Source organism: Oreochromis niloticus, linkage group LG22, assembly GCF_001858045.2.
Source record: "Oreochromis niloticus isolate F11D_XX linkage group LG22, O_niloticus_UMD_NMBU, whole genome shotgun sequence".
Classification (NCBI taxonomy): Eukaryota; Metazoa; Chordata; class Actinopteri; order Cichliformes; family Cichlidae; genus Oreochromis; species Oreochromis niloticus.
In genome coordinates, this window is record NC_031985.2 from 3,085,095 (window position 1) to 3,101,081 (window position 15,987).

Here is a 15,987-nt window from a genome sequence, read left to right on the forward strand (position 1 = left end):
AAAAGCATGACCTCAGTCTTTTTTTCATTAAAATTTAGAAAATTCTGTGCCATCCACCACTGTGCCAGACAAAAAAAAAAAAAAAAACACACATCTCTCTATAACAAAATGGAGCCCGAAAGAAAAAGAAATGTTTCTGCTGTGTGGGATCATTTTGATCTTTTAACTGCAAATAAGGTCACTGTTTGTCTGTCTTTGTTTCAGTGTAATCTATCAGAATAGGAAAAACAGCAATGTGACTTGCAGTGTAAATTATTTACTTCATTTAATGCAGGTTAAATGTCGCATCTCTTCTGCAGAGCTTTCTTACACAAACAAAAGCACCTCCTCAGTGTTTAGGCATTACAGAGCCAAACATGAAAATGAGGAGACACACCAAGAATGAACACAGGTAGGCCTATATTGACACTGAACAGCTTTATCATCATTTTTTTTTTTTTTTATTAATTTCTGTTTTATTATTTTGAAATCAAGCATCTAGGAAGACTGTTCTGGACCAGGCAGTTCTGAATTTTATTATAAAGGACTGCCAACCCCTTAGTATTGTGGAGAGTGTCGGAGAGAAACATTCCAAGATCAGAGGATCCTTTAACGTACTGGGGGAATAGGCAGACATCTTATCAGAACCTTTTCCACCTGGCTTTACAATTTTTGTGTACCCCAGCTTCATCTGTGCCCTGTGAGTTTTCCAAAGCTGGGGAAATGATGTCAAAAAAACGCAACAGACTGAATGCAAAAACATTAATTACCTGGGAAAGCTTCAACTCCTTATGAGCACAGGACTGCAATGTGTGTATAAAGACATAGTAATACTGAAAGTGGTTATGCTGCACCTGTAATAAGGATTAATATGGTGTCAGTGTGTTAAATGATTATTATGGTGTCCGGGTATTAACTGTCACCTGGCCAGCTTAAAGCTATACGAGATAATATTAATGCTGATTAATATGCTATCTAATATATTGTAGCAGTAAAGCAATTTCCTCTTCTCCACAATCCTCCTTTTGACCTCTTGACCACAAGAGGTCACTACACCGGGTGCTGTGTCACTCCTCGGCCCACTCAGTCGTTTCCATCTCCATCAATGGCATCATGGACACCGGGGTCACTGCCCCGGGATCCACTGCCCTCGTAATTACCTTTTCCAACAATCCTCTGGCACAAGGAATGAGACAGCATCCACAGGTGACCAAAATCCCTAAAAAAGCAGATATAGAAAGCATTGCAGACATCACAAACCCTTTCCACTGCCCGAACACGGATGTCAGCCAACCCTCAAAGGGATTCTCAATCCCTGAGTCTTCATGCATGGTCCGGGACAAAGTTTTAAGGCCCTCCAGAGCTCGAGTAACCGAGCCATCTGGGGCAGTATTGTTTGGGATGAAGGTACAGCACATGTCACCAAACATAGCACAGACTCCGCCCCTTTCCGCGAGGACCATGTCGAGAGCTAGTCTGTTTTGGACCCCCATTAATGAGGTCGGACCCAACTGTTCTACTACTCCCACAAAGGCATCCCGGGTTAGGTTTGAGAGTCTCAGCACATTATAATGAACGTAGTTTATCCTGTCCACATTCTTGTTTGGGGTCACTGGAAAAAGAGCAGAGATTATTGGCAAGTTTTCAAAACCGGCTGCTATTGGATCTACCAGTTTATACTCGTTCGGGACTCCCCTGGGCACTCCTATGCAGTCAATCCATGTGGGTGAATCCATTCTGGGATCGTATACATGTGTTCCCTGAGTGCTTCTTTTACTCAATATGTGTCTCTTACGTCTGGCTGCCAATGTGCGTGTGTTTCTTTCGGGCATGACTTTCACTTTGTTGCCGATTAATGTCAGTGGAGCTCCCAACCTTACCATTGCACACGTCCCAACACTTCCCAGAGGAACACGGACCAGGAGAGTTCTCTGCCCACAATAATAATATAGCCCACTTCTTGCCCAGTTGCCAATTAATGTAGTTGAATGGTTTTTCATATTCGTGGTTCTCCCTGTGATTGTCACAGAGCACCAGGTAGGGTCAATATCTCCCAGCGTGTATCTCTGTTTATCTGTAGAGAACTTAAAGCACGTGTAGTTATCCTTTTTGGGTCTGAATGGTCCTGCCTGTGTCTGCTTGTCAATTGGTGGGAAGAGGCTGGCCAGAATTGAACAGTTGCCAGTACTCACCGCTTCTCTCGTAAGTCGCAGCAGACAGTCGTACCCCCACTTGTCCCCTGGATACAGTGGAGCAGGCTCTGTAAACAAACGCGGCCTAGCTGAGGCACAAGCAACACAGTTAGACACTTGTTGTTCTTTAGCATTTTGGGCCACCCAGTCCAGCCAGAGGTTACTGTCACTGAACCCGGTGGCACGCTCAATTAGATCCTGCGGCTTCAGCCTAGTGTAATCGACCGTCAGCACTCGTCTACCTTTTGGTTCATGTTCCTCTGGTGTAGCGGTTGGCAACCCGTCCCCTCCTTTTCCTGTAATGTTCGTAACAAAATTTGTGACATTATTAGACATGGGATTCACTAAGTTTATCCTAATTAATCCGATTGGATCTGTCCCCGAGACATCGGCACCGATTACCAGGTAGAACACGTTTCCTGGGCTCTGTGACCTGGGCAGGGTGTCCCAGGGACCCAGAGAGAGTGTGATAGGGTTTTGTGCGGTAGAAAAATCCCTCTGAATGGCTATTCCCTTCAACCCCTCAGGCACCTGTGGCTGCCACCCTACTCCGGTCCAACTTACCACGTTCCCCCAGCCAGGGGCGCACCACTGTGCCGCTGTGTATGACGCCAGCACAGGGCGGATTCCCCGGCTGGAATGAGGATTCCCTCCCCTGGTGCAAACGTAAGGGTGGCTGCACATCCACACATCATATCCCCTCCAGCTGCTGTTTGCTCCTTCACAGTTAATCACTTCACATAGATCAAACGTGTATGAGCTTGTGGACCCTTTAACGTAGTCCAGTTCCATGCCATTATATGCGCTGAGACACTCATCCCTTTTACCTGACACCTCACGCTTGGGTCTTTTCAGCGGCCCCATTTCGGTGTTCGGTTTTTCAGTCAGTGATGGGCTGGGCTGACCTCCGTGCTCAGGTGGGCTGCGCCGGGCTATCTGCCAAAAATACAGAAAAAGACAAATACCCAAAACTAATACTATCTTATATAGAAGCCATGTGGTTGTGAGAAGCATTTTTACCAATTTCCTCTCCTCACGCTTCTTTCTACGTGCCTGTAAGTCAAATCTGTGCATGGTGTCGTGTGAAATGTGTATTGCTGACATAAAAAATTCCTTTGTTTTCTTTTTTTTTTTTTTTTTTTTTTTTAATTTGTTACCACTCCTTTGCGTTGGCGTGGGGATCTCCTCTTTGGCTGTTCTTCTTGCTTCGGCCTCCCAGGTAGACTGCTGGTCGGCCCGTTGCACGGGTGAGAGGATTTATTTTGCCTCTGGCTGTCGTCCGCACCCGTGTTCGGTGGAGCTGGGTCGTTGTCTACCAAGCTCTCATCCGCTGCAGCACACTGCGTCCAATGGAACCAGGTGTCGCCTTTCCCTTTCAGTCGGACCGCTGTGTTGGTCCTGGCGGCTACCTCATACGGACCTGTCCAGCGGGGCTCTTTCCACTTCCGCTTGATGACTTTCAGCCACACTGCTTTTGCGTCTGGGACCTCCCCTCCTGCTGTTGGTCTTCCAGAGGTAACCTGTTTTGTGAAACTGGACACAAGAGCTTTCAACTCATTAAAATATTCAGCATGAGACCTGTTACTTTTTCTGGGCTGCTCCACCGGGACCATTGTCCAGGGCGCCGGAAACTGCCGTCCTGTCAGCAGCTCGTAAGGCGTGAAACCTGTGGATTGGTTAACAGAGCACCTTATGGTCATCAAAGCAATGGGCAGGGCTGCCAGCCAATTCAACCCTGTCTGTGCACATATCTTAGCCAGTTTGTTCTTCAAATTTAGGTTCATTCTTTCTACTTTCCCTTGCGATTGAGGGTGGTACACTGTCCCGAATTTATGCTGAACCCCCAACATTCTCTCCACCTCTGCTAAATCCTGATTTCTAAAATGGGTACCGTTATCTGATCTAATTCTCTTAGGAAACCCATGCCTTGGAATGTAGTGGTTAATCAAACATTTAATCACACTCTTTGCATCCTCTCTTTTGGTCGCCCATGCCTCTGGCCAGCCGGTCAGAGCATCCACACATACCAACAAATACCTGACTCCTCCTGGACCTGGATCTACCATGTTGGTGAAATCAATCACAATTTCTTCTCCTGGTCTCTCTGGCATGAGAAACTTACCTGTTTCTGGCTTCACCGCTGGCTTTGGATTGTGTGCCCCGCAAATTAGACAGGTTCGGGCTCTCTCTTTTATCATGTTTCTCAGATCCGGGTGCCACCAGTGGCACAAGTTTCTCTCCATCTGTGTCACTCCTACATGGCCAAGTCCATGCGCCTCGCTTACTTTCTTTTCAGCCAGCTTAGCTGTCAGAACCGGTCGCCCGTGTGGTCCTCGCCACAGACCTCTTTCTTTCCGAGCTCCTCGGTTCTCCCACTCCTCCTTTTCCTCCTGGGTGGCTTCTTCCTGAGCCTGTCTGGCTTCTGTTACGGGTCCGAAATTGAGGATGAGAGTAAAACAATGATGGTCCAGAAGAGGTGGTTCAAACAATTGATTTTAATGAATGCACGCAGCGTGGAGAGGTGCAAACTGCAAAGCAGTTGTACATCTCTACCCAAATTACACTCTAGATTGCTTTTATAACATCAGGGTATTGTAACGCCCCTTCTTGCGTTTACAAGCACATAATTTGCATGTACAGAACATTCATGTATTTTAAGAATTAACTGCAACATAGAGGTTCCTCCTTGTGGCATACTCTTAAGAATATGGTGATGATCTAAGGCCTTTGAGGTCACCATGGGCTGGACATCCTTCCGTCACCTGTAACTAGGCAAACTCAAATGCAACAAGAAGCTGAATACATTCAGGCCTTTGCTCAGGTACTATTTTACTGTACCAATATACTCAGCATATGAGTTATGATATATATATATATTTAACTCAATCATTTTAAAGTAGTTATAACTGCACCTGTAATAAACATGTTAATATTTGCTTATGATAACCCCTATAATATAAATTATACCATAATGCCAGCAGCTTCAATAAACACTTTGATGAAATGATAATTAATGCAATGATAAGATGATGGTTATGTAAAATAATCCCTGTAATTCCACAATTCCCCCTTTTGACGTCTTCCAAAGACGTCACTACACCATTCCCAGGTCCACTACCTTCGCTCTGACCCTCTCTAGCCGCCCCCTGACTCAGCAAATCCGACAACAACCTCATGTCCTCTAGGTGGTCCAGCAATAAAACACCAGCTCCCACTTGAAAACACTTCATGCTTTAGTGGTCTCTGCTCCTTTTCTGGGTCCTTCTCTAGTGGAAATCTTCTCCTGTAAGGGATAGAAAACAAACAACCTTTCTCTGCTACACCTTACTAACTTACTGTGTTCATCTCAGGTTCCTGTCATTATTCAAAGTTGGTTCCCAATATCATATCAGGCAAAATGATAAACCCTACTGCCACGTCTACTTTGTTAAGCTCTTCAGCTAGACTCTGTACCGGTTTGCCAATCTGTGTGTACATGCCTCTACACTTTTAATGTCTAAATGCACATCTGGATGTATGTGCACTTGTATGTCTATCTGCATCTATGAGTCAATGATTTGTCAGATATAAGGCGTTAATGTGAGAAATGTTTCCTGACTATTAACTCCTGATACTCAAGGAACTTTCCTGTTTGCCGAACTTCCTAGGTTTGGCCTTTTACACTTTTACTAAAGAAATTTTAACAAAGCCCAAAAAGATTTTTATTTTGCTCCTGTGCTTGACAGGTTAAGCGAAGTTGTTTTTTGTTTTGTTTTGAAATTTTTCTCTTCTGTGTGTGTGTGTGTACATAAGTAAGAATATGATAATCAACATAAGATCCCTGGTTTGCAAATGATTTTCTGCCCCCGCTGCAGGGCAACATCATGTGGTGGTGAGTCTATGTTGGCTAGTTTAATGCAAATATGTAACAGTTGCTTCATTACATTGCCCACTCAGAGTTGCGCAGTTTCAAAGTATGTGGAGAATTCAATACACATTTCTTGGCTAATTATTTTCCCAATAAAAGTGAAATCAAACATTACATTTGATTTTACTTATGTATTATCCTGTTCTGGGCTCTATCCATTATATTAACTTTATTTAATCTCAATACTCTTTATGTGTGTGAGCAACGCTTTTAGTCTTATTAAACACAACCCAAGTAAAATGCACACCATCCCCATGTCAGCCTAAATCTCCGCTAAAAAGCACACTTCAAAGTTTTCTATCTGGATTTACGCCTCTTTTGGCCTCAAGCATATACATAACATGCCAAGGTTACTGTTAATGCCCGTTAGACAAGTTTCCATTATCTACAACATTTTGTTTCACCCGGCTCACCTTCACACATTTCCTGTTCGCTTATTGCATATTTATCTTTAACACCTTTTACCTCCGGAGTTGCTAAGCAGAAACAAAGCAACCTGTGGTCCACCTTTACCCTGTAAAATAAACCCCTGTTATGATTGTGTCTGTAAGCATGTTTTGCATTCATTCATTACACTCCCCGCCATTCCTGCAAGTTAGGAGCTGTAAAGTTGAAAGCTGCATCAAGTCCAGGCCTTTGGCCTGGCCTATATTTAAATCATGTGTGTTTGTAAGCGTGCATGCAATTCACCTGCTATGTTCTCATCTTCCCTCAACATGTATCACCTGGACACTCTCACCAGTGAAGCTTAAAACCCTCTTGGATAGAACATCAACTCTAAACAAGCACAGTTATGCATTGTGTATAAAATTAACTCAACCTCATGCTAACCTACATAAGTACCTGTCTTAAGAGAGACCTCTGCACAGCTCAGACGCCAGTTGCAAGAGCTCTCTAACATTAGAATCATCAGCTGTGACTTATATAGTGTTATTTCGGTACTTTATACTTCACACATTTTTGAACGTTGTTTATATGGGGAGTTCCTCTTTTTATGTCTATATTTATTAATATGCCTTGTGCACTAAAGCTTCCTGTTTTTCAGTCTGGCTGAGCACTCGTTTGTGAGTATAAACTGGCCTCTACAAGCCTTCATTAGCAGATACACATTACAAATACTTCATATATACAGAGAAAAACCCAATAATCCACATTTCACTATTTTGTTCTTTGGTTCAGATTTGGATTCTGTATTGTTCTTTATTTCTTATTCTTTATATTTACATTGTTTTTGCTAGTCTTGGTTTATTATTGTCTGTTTGGGAGCTGACATAGTCTCTATAAATAAGCTTCTTTTGGTGGGGTAGCATCAGGAGAGAAGCTCCAGAGAGGCATCTTCCATGTTAAACACTAAAATATAACAAAAGAGATCTCCTCAACGTGTTGTATATTTTTAATATTTCCTTATTATTTTGTCATAAATAAATCAACCAAATAACTTAAGCTGTGTGACAGCACCTTGCGTTTACGCCAGGCTGTGAACTGCCCTAAATCTACTTGCTACACCCCCTTTTCACCTAGTTTAATTTTTTCAATTCTAATTTAAACTATTCCTGACTTCCCTCAATGCACACTGTAAAGTGTAAAAGATACAATTAGCTTTCTCCTGGTAAAAGGTCCTACATTATTTTCTCTACCTTTGGAAACATCCTTTATCGAGTTAACCCATTTCATTTTCAAACTTAGGCCTGATTTCTTCGCCCCTTTAACGGGTAGCGCATATCCGGTCTGAACACTGTGTTTGGGCAATTTACGAATTGTTGCAGGATTTCTATGTTATGTAAAGTTCCTCTCATCCCTTTTATGCTTCCATTATCACCTGTGTCTAACAAGCTTTTGATCTTCTTTGTAATATAAACAACTCGGTGTATTTGTGCTCTGTTCTTCTCCTTTCTGTCGTCTGATCATCTCAAGTACGTCCTGTACCCAATTTGCTTCCTCTTTTCAAGCCCCACATTTAATTACAAGCTCAAACACATTTGCCCTATATTGCTGTCTCGACGTGTTTCCTGTCAACTTAACAGAGTTATTCTCAGAACTCAGAGCTGAGGTTCCCCTTTTCTAAGTCTGTCTGTTCTACAAGAGAGCAAGTCGGTAAACAAGTTTATCCTCACAAAGGTTATTAGGTAAAGGTCACGTAGACATTTGCCTAGTAACCCTAAAAGAACACATTTCATGTAGCTAATCGCATATATTAACACCCCCCTTTTTGTGACACATCTCATGTGTTACAAACTCAAAATCCTTCACTCAGGTTAGGGAATTAAAAGAAAAGTTTAGTCCTATCATATTATGTATAAATGCTCCGGAGCTTCAAACCTGTATTTAAGGAATGAAATCAAATTAATCATCATGTCAAATCTTTTCTTGGCTCCATCCACAGCCTGCATCCTTGAAACGTCCTAGAAACAAAAACCTGTGTGTTAACCAGAACATCACCTTTTATACTCAGTTTATCCACTTATGATCCAACCTGTGTTATAACAGAAAAGTTAAAACAGAACAATTATCAGTCATGTGTCCAACCTTAGTCCAGTCTTTTGTCAGTGTCCAGTCGGTCCACCCTATGGTCTGCCTTGTCCGTCCAGTCACCATCCATTTACACACATTCACTCACACGCATTACCATCAGGTATTGCTGACAGTGGAGACTATCTCGCAAATATTCAGTCTTCACTCTCAGCAACATCAACTCATTTATTTGTTTTACTTTGTTTTTAAGAAAATAGTTCTTTCTGCTTTTAGACTGGATTGGCTCGCGGCAATCCTTTTACTTTGTCAGCGCTGTTATCCACTCTTTTGCAGGCCTGCTTACAACAAAAATGAGAAAAAAGAGAGCTGAGTATTAGCTCATCAAAGTACAAAACAAAATCACCTGACAGGTTTTTCTTTATAAGTGCACTGTTACAAAACCCCTTAAACATGTCCATGTTTATTAACACTCCCTCTTTAAAAATAAAACAACAACCTCAAAAATCTTCAACAATCTTAAATTTCACCCATAGACCACACCCAAAACGTAAAAAAGCTACACCGTTTTGTACACGAGATCCCCCTTTAAGCACTTTACCAAACTCACATTCAACCTTAACATATAAGCACGTTCTCACAATATGTCAACACTAATTTATAAACCTCTTAATCAAATTTGCACCTCTGAACAATCTACCCCTCCTTTAAGGCCTCAATCACACACACACAGCAACCTCCTCTGTCCACATTCACACGAGCTCTCAAACTTTTTCCATACTCAGCCATATCTCAACAATTTAACTTGGCAAAATAAATACATGTTTAAACTTTATCACATTATTCGATTATTTTCATTTTCTTTCTATACTAATCACTTACTTTGATCAATCAGTGCAAGAGCACTCCTGAGTCACTCTTATAGACACTTTTCTTTTGTTTTTCCATCTATTTTATGAACCATTCACACCATTCTCTCACTCATACAAGCAGCAAGCAGATCTTCATTGCATATGCTTATGTTCTTAGCCAGGTTTTTAATCAATATCTGTTCATTAAGCTTCAGGAGCTTGTCTTTATAAGGTTAATGCATTTTCTGTTTGTGTGTGTATGGGTATATGTTATTTTGCATCTATGACTTCACAGTCTCCCAGACTTCTTCCCAACTCTCCAGTTAAGCAGTCAGTTTTCTTTTTCCCCGAGTTACTAACCCACATTTTGATTTCCCACCTTAAATTACCGCCCTCCTGGTCTTCAGCCAGGAGCTGGGGCTTGCTTTTCAGGTTCCTGGACACATCCTGCTGTGAACAATTCAACCAGAAACTTGCCTTAACTTATCCATAGATGTTAACCTCTAACTTTCTTCCGACTGCTGCTGTGGAGAGCCGGTCCAAGTCTGCTTTACTCCTGAAAATAACAAAACTAAGACATTTTCATTATTATCACCAGTGGTTGAATAACCCATTTCTCTGTCTCTGGTCAGAAACACCAATTATGCCAGGCATGTAAGCGTGTTCTTCCCTGCATTTTATGTTAATTGGGTGTAAACTGCTTCTTCATTAAATTAATTCATTGAGTTTCTCATTGCATTTCTATGTATTCATGTTAATGTACACTACGTGTAAGCTGTTTCTTCATTGCATCCTATATATTCATATTTAATTTATGCATTTCACCACTGAGCTTTAGATTCAAACTATCTCACTTCTGATTCATTTCAAAAATAATCTCACATGTAACAATTTGTATGTGTGTTTTCTATTCATTAAGGTAATAACAATTATTTCTTTCATTATTCTTACCTTTTCTAATGTTTACCTCTTTGTTATGCTATGGTGGACATCCCTAAACAATTCATGAGTTCAGGTTTCAATTTTCAATCCAATTATATCCTATATTCTCGCAGTCAAACTCGTCCAGCTTCATCTCTCACTGGTCCTCTCTGCACAATGTCCTGTTCGGGCTTCAAAGCTCCCGCAAACACAGTCTCAACTCAGCTGTTGTCTTCTTCTCTGTTTCTTTACAGTCTTTCTTTCAGATTAAGTCCCAGCATGGCAAAATATCACTCAATGTCCAGTGCTCTTCCACAATTCTTTATCCCACTGTTCAACTGCCCAGCCTGTATTTTCACAGTACATGTTACATTACTCTTACATGCTGCTGCTGGTCGTCAGTCGTCATCAGTGTTACTGGATCAGTGGCACTGTCGTTTGCCTGCTGTATTCAAGTCCACGATGTTCTATCGGTCTTCATCAGGCGATTAACTGTCCTTTGAACTTCTTCTCCGCTTCAGGGACAAAGTGAGAGATCCAGCCGCACAATTTCGAGCCAAAAACTGGCTTATTCTCCCAATTCTTTTAATCTACTTTTCTGCTGCTGAACTCAAGGTTGCAAAGTTGAAAGACGCCCACCTGTATTGACACACTAAACCATATAATTAGTATTATATTCATTTTTTCTTAAAGGCTTCATTTGCTTCATGTGCCTAGAGTTAAATCTCTCTCTCTGTGTTCTTTCTGTACACACTCAGTTCCCATATATGGGCATGCACAGTTCCTGTTCCTCAAACTAATCTAACTCCTTTGTTTTTTTTTTGTTTTCTTGAATTAAAAACACTTTCAAACTTTAGCACATCCTACTTTTCATCACACAAGAAATATATTTCACACTCCTTTATTCCATACACACCTTTTAAATGCTCTAACCTCTTTCAGACGCCATAAATCGTCTCACACGCACTGCCTTTCTCTCTCTCAGACTTCCCCTTTTCACTTACTCAGACAAATCACCCAGTCACTCAAATCAAATACTGACAGCATTCACACAGTTAAAATCACACAAAATACGCTTTCATACGAGTATTTTGGACATGCCTTCCATGATCAGAAAGAGCAAGTCAAAAGAAAAAAGAAAAAGAAAACTGAAACCTCTCATAACATCCCTGAAGGTCAAATATCTTCATAGACCCAAAAGTAAGCATATTATTTCCCTAGTCAAAAGTCAAACCGTTACTCACAGTAATTTTAATCTCACAGCCTTTGTGTTTTGAAACTAAAAAGAGGAAGGGACAGCGCCCAATTTAAAGTGCGCATGTTGTCACTCAACAACACACACACAGAAAATGTAACTGTATATATTATCTCAAACTGAAACAAAACCCATCTAAAAATCCTAAAACATCTTACTTCGACACCCCAAAACACACATCGCTTACAGACATCTTTATTAATTAAATTATCTCAAATTCAATTTCAGTTCTCAGAACCCAGGTAACGGTCTTAAGTATCAACAGTTTATGTATCCTATCTCAAAACCCCTCAAAAAGTCATACAGTCATGGCAAGAAATAAAACTTTACTTACATATTGTAATAAACAAAACCAGCATCTTAAGTACATGCACCAGCAATGTCTAGCAGTCCCTATTAACTTCCTCATACTCTATTGACCTCTCAGCTGCCTTATTTGCATTCTCACACACACACACACAGTCTAAAAATAATACCAGCCTGACTCACAAACTCAGACAAGTCTCTTAATATATTTACACAGACGTCCTATGATTACAACTGCCCAGATTTTAGGCTTCTCATTCCAAAACCTACACAATTTAGACAATTTTTAAATTAACCCTCCAAGGGACAAACTCCCTGAGTTTTTTGTGATCAATTTAACCAGTCTCGGCCCCGGACCGTGGTCAAATATCTAAAACCCTACACAATTTAAAAGCGTCAACCAACTCAACCCCTGCCGAAAAGCTCTGTTTTGGGGACATTTCACATCCCAGGCTTCCCCGAAGTTTTAAGTTAAAAGTTACACGCCCGAAACCCGGTTTCTACTGACCAAAAAAGTGCAAACCACCGCCCCGGACGGCAAACTGACCCAGTCAGTGGCTATTTTGGAGTGTCGTAGTTCTCCACACTTGCCAAGTGAACTATCCCTCCCCGAGGAAGATGTCGATCGTCACCGACAAATTGGAAGCGTCACCTTCCGACAAAAATGCACTTGTTAGACTCCCAGAGTCCCGCTCTATACAATTTAATTATTTTGAAGACACCCCAAAACTCACAAACCCACCATATCGGTGTCCAAGCCCGGCTTTATATTCAATTATAACTGTATGACCATATACAGATTTCAAATGACCTATATCCTAAATTCAGTAGTCCAACTACTTTAACTTGTCCTTTTCCTATTTCCGTTACTTTTACCTATTCCTATTCAGTAGTCCAACTACTTTAAATTCTCTTTCCTTAGCAGTCCAACTGCATTTCCTTTAATCAGTACTGTCACTTAACCTTACGTTATCATTACTTCAACTTCAATTCTCATGAGATTTTCACCAAAATCAAAACAGACGTTTACCAGTAATTTTCAGTGAGTAGACTTTCAATTTTGTCAGAACCAATTCAGCACTGTTTGGAAATAATTCAACAGGTAGTGCCTTACCTTTAAATAAGCCGGCTTATGTCCACTCACTTCGACCACTGACTCGTGTCTGCCTGTTTGAGCACCTTGGGCCCTCTCAGTCTCAAGCTCCAACTTTTCTCCCTCAACCCTCGGCCAATGCACCAAATGTTACGGGTCCGAAATTGAGGATGAGAGTAAAACAATGATGGTCCAGAAGAGGTGGTTCAAACAATTGATTTTAATGAATGCACGCAGCGTGGAGAGGTGCAAACTGCAAAGCAGTTGTACATCTCTACCCAAATTACACTCTAGATTGCTTTTATAACATCAGGGTATTGTAACGCCCCTTCTTGCGTTTACAAGCACATAATTTGCATGTACAGAACATTCATGTATTTTAAGAATTAACTGCAACATAGAGGTTCCTCCTTGTGGCATACTCTTAAGAATATGGTGATGATCTAAGGCCTTTGAGGTCACCATGGGCTGGACATCCTTCCGTCACCTGTAACTAGGCAAACTCAAATGCAACAAGAAGCTGAATACATTCAGGCCTTTGCTCAGGTACTATTTTACTGTACCAATATACTCAGCATATGAGTTATGATATATATATATATTTAACTCAATCATTTTAAAGTAGTTATAACTGCACCTGTAATAAACATGTTAATATTTGCTTATGATAACCCCTATAATATAAATTATACCATAATGCCAGCAGCTTCAATAAACACTTTGATGAAATGATAATTAATGCAATGATAAGATGATGGTTATGTAAAATAATCCCTGTAATTCCACACTTCCTCTAACACATCGATATTTGGTTCTTCCTCCGCAGTGACCTCCACCATTTGCCTTCGTCCTTTGTAGCCTGCCGCTTCCTTTGCGGCTTCATCTGCTTTCTGGTTTCCTTTGGCCACCATTGTGTTTTCTTGAGAGTGTCCTTTGCATTTTATGATACTTACCTCGCCTGGGTCCTTCAGAGCTTCTTCCAGTTCTTCCATTTCCTTCTTATGACATATTGGGGCATTAGTTGCTGTTCTGAAACCTGCTCTCTTCCATTGAGCAAGTTCCACGTGAGCTGCTCCAAACGCATAAGCTGAATCAGTGTAAATGTTCACCTTCATATCCTTGGCCAGTCTGAGGGCTCGAGTCAGAGCTATTACTTCAGCTCTCTGTGCTGACTGTTGGCCCTCAATTCTTCCAGCTTCTTTCACTTCATAGTGTTGTCCTCTCCTGCAAACCACAGCGTAGCCTGCTTTCAGTCCTTCTTCATCACGGTGACAGCAGCCATCTGTAAACCAGTCTTCAGCTCCGGGGATGGGGTCCGCCTTCAGATCTTCTCTAACTTTTTCTTCAGCTTCAGCTCTTTTGGCGCAGTCGTGTGGTTCCCCTGACCCCATCAAGTCCGCCATGTTTATTCCCTCATGTGTAAATGTCAGATTTGGAGCGTCTAGGACTTTGCTCAACCTCTGTTGTGTCAGTGGTGTCATGGTGAAGGCTTGTGAGTTCACATATGCTACTACACTATGTGTGGTGAGCACTTTAAGTGGATGTTCTCTCACTACATGTGCTGTTTTCTGGATGATTTTTGCTACCCCAGCTGCGTGTTGTGTGCACGTGGGATGCCTGGCCTCTGTTGGGTTTAATCTTATGCTAACATACATAAGCACATCTCTACCTCCTCCTTTTTTCTGAAACAACACCCCATTCACCACCCCACTTGTTTCAGAAACATCAAGGTAAAATGGTTCGTCATAGTTGGGCGTGGCCAGGTCTGTGGCCCTTGACAGATCTTGTTTCAGTGAAATGAACGCAGTTTCTGTGGCCGGCGTCCAGGGCAATTCAGCCTTAAGGTTTCGAACGCCCACCTTTTTTATCAGGTCCCTTAAAGGGGCCGTCTTGCCTGCATAGTTAGGAATGAACTGTCTGCTGTAACCTGTCAAGCCTAGAAAGGAAAGGAGCTCTTTCACAGTTCGTGGTCTTGGGTGTGTCAGAATCTGGTCTCTGTGTGTGTTCATCAAACCCACTGACCTGTGTGCGATGACTCGGCCCAGAAATGTTACTTCCGGTCGGACCAACTGCAGTTTGTCTTTACTTACTTTGAACCCACATTCTGCCAATCGGTTCAGAACCACCAGCGAGGCTGCTGTACAGGCCGATGCTGACAGGGCTGCAATGAGAAGGTCATCAACATACTGAATTAATGTACAACCTTCAGGCAGGTGGCATGGTGACAATGCATCTTTCAGCACCTGATTGAAAATGCCTGGGGACAGTGCAAAGCCTTGTGGCAGGCGTGTGTATCTGTATTTCTGGCCTCTGTATGTGAATGAAAAAATGTCCCTCAGTGACTCATGTAAGGGGAGACAAAAGAAAGCATTAGCAAGATCAATGCATGTAAACCACTTCTGGTCCCATGAGATGGCGGTTAAAGCCGTGTATGGGTTTGGCACAGGCACAGTGTCAGTGCGCAGTATGGCATTAATGGCCCTCAGATCATGCGCCATCCTGTATTTCCCTGTCCCTTGCTTCTCCACCGGCAAGATAGGTGTGTTCCAAAATGACTGTGAAGGCTCAAGCACACCTACTTTCAACAGCCCTTCAATGGTTTCTGCAATTCCCTCTTCAGCTTCTGGTTTGTGTCTGTACTGTGGTCTGTTGATTGGCGCCTCCGACTTTAGCTGAAACAGGACGGGTGAACAATTAGCCAGGCCAACATCCGTGGGCCCTGTTGACCACAAACTGTCAGGGAGCTGTGAAAGCGCTGCAACTGCGTCAGGGTGGTCTGTTTTTTCCCTGCCATGTGTTCTTGAAATTTCTTTGTGTTCTACAACCACCGCGTCGTTAGACAGACAGGTGATACGGTAGGTTTTGCACTTGGGTGCATACCAAACATTTGGGATTTGCGTACTTTGCCACCAGCCGTTTTCCAGGGCCCGCTTGACCATCGGACCCATTTCTCTAGCCTGATGACCTATGTGGACCGCCAATGTGACATGAGGAGCTGAATCGGAACCCATCTC

General features: G+C 42.1%; 1 protein-coding gene across 1 annotated transcript in view; it reads right to left on the bottom strand.

The window, feature by feature from the left end:
• The window catches only part of LOC109196621 (CD209 antigen-like protein E), a 36,597-nt gene that overhangs the window by 5,539 nt on the left and 15,071 nt on the right, over positions 1 to 15,987 (bottom strand). The gene's annotated exons all lie outside the window — the stretch shown is intronic.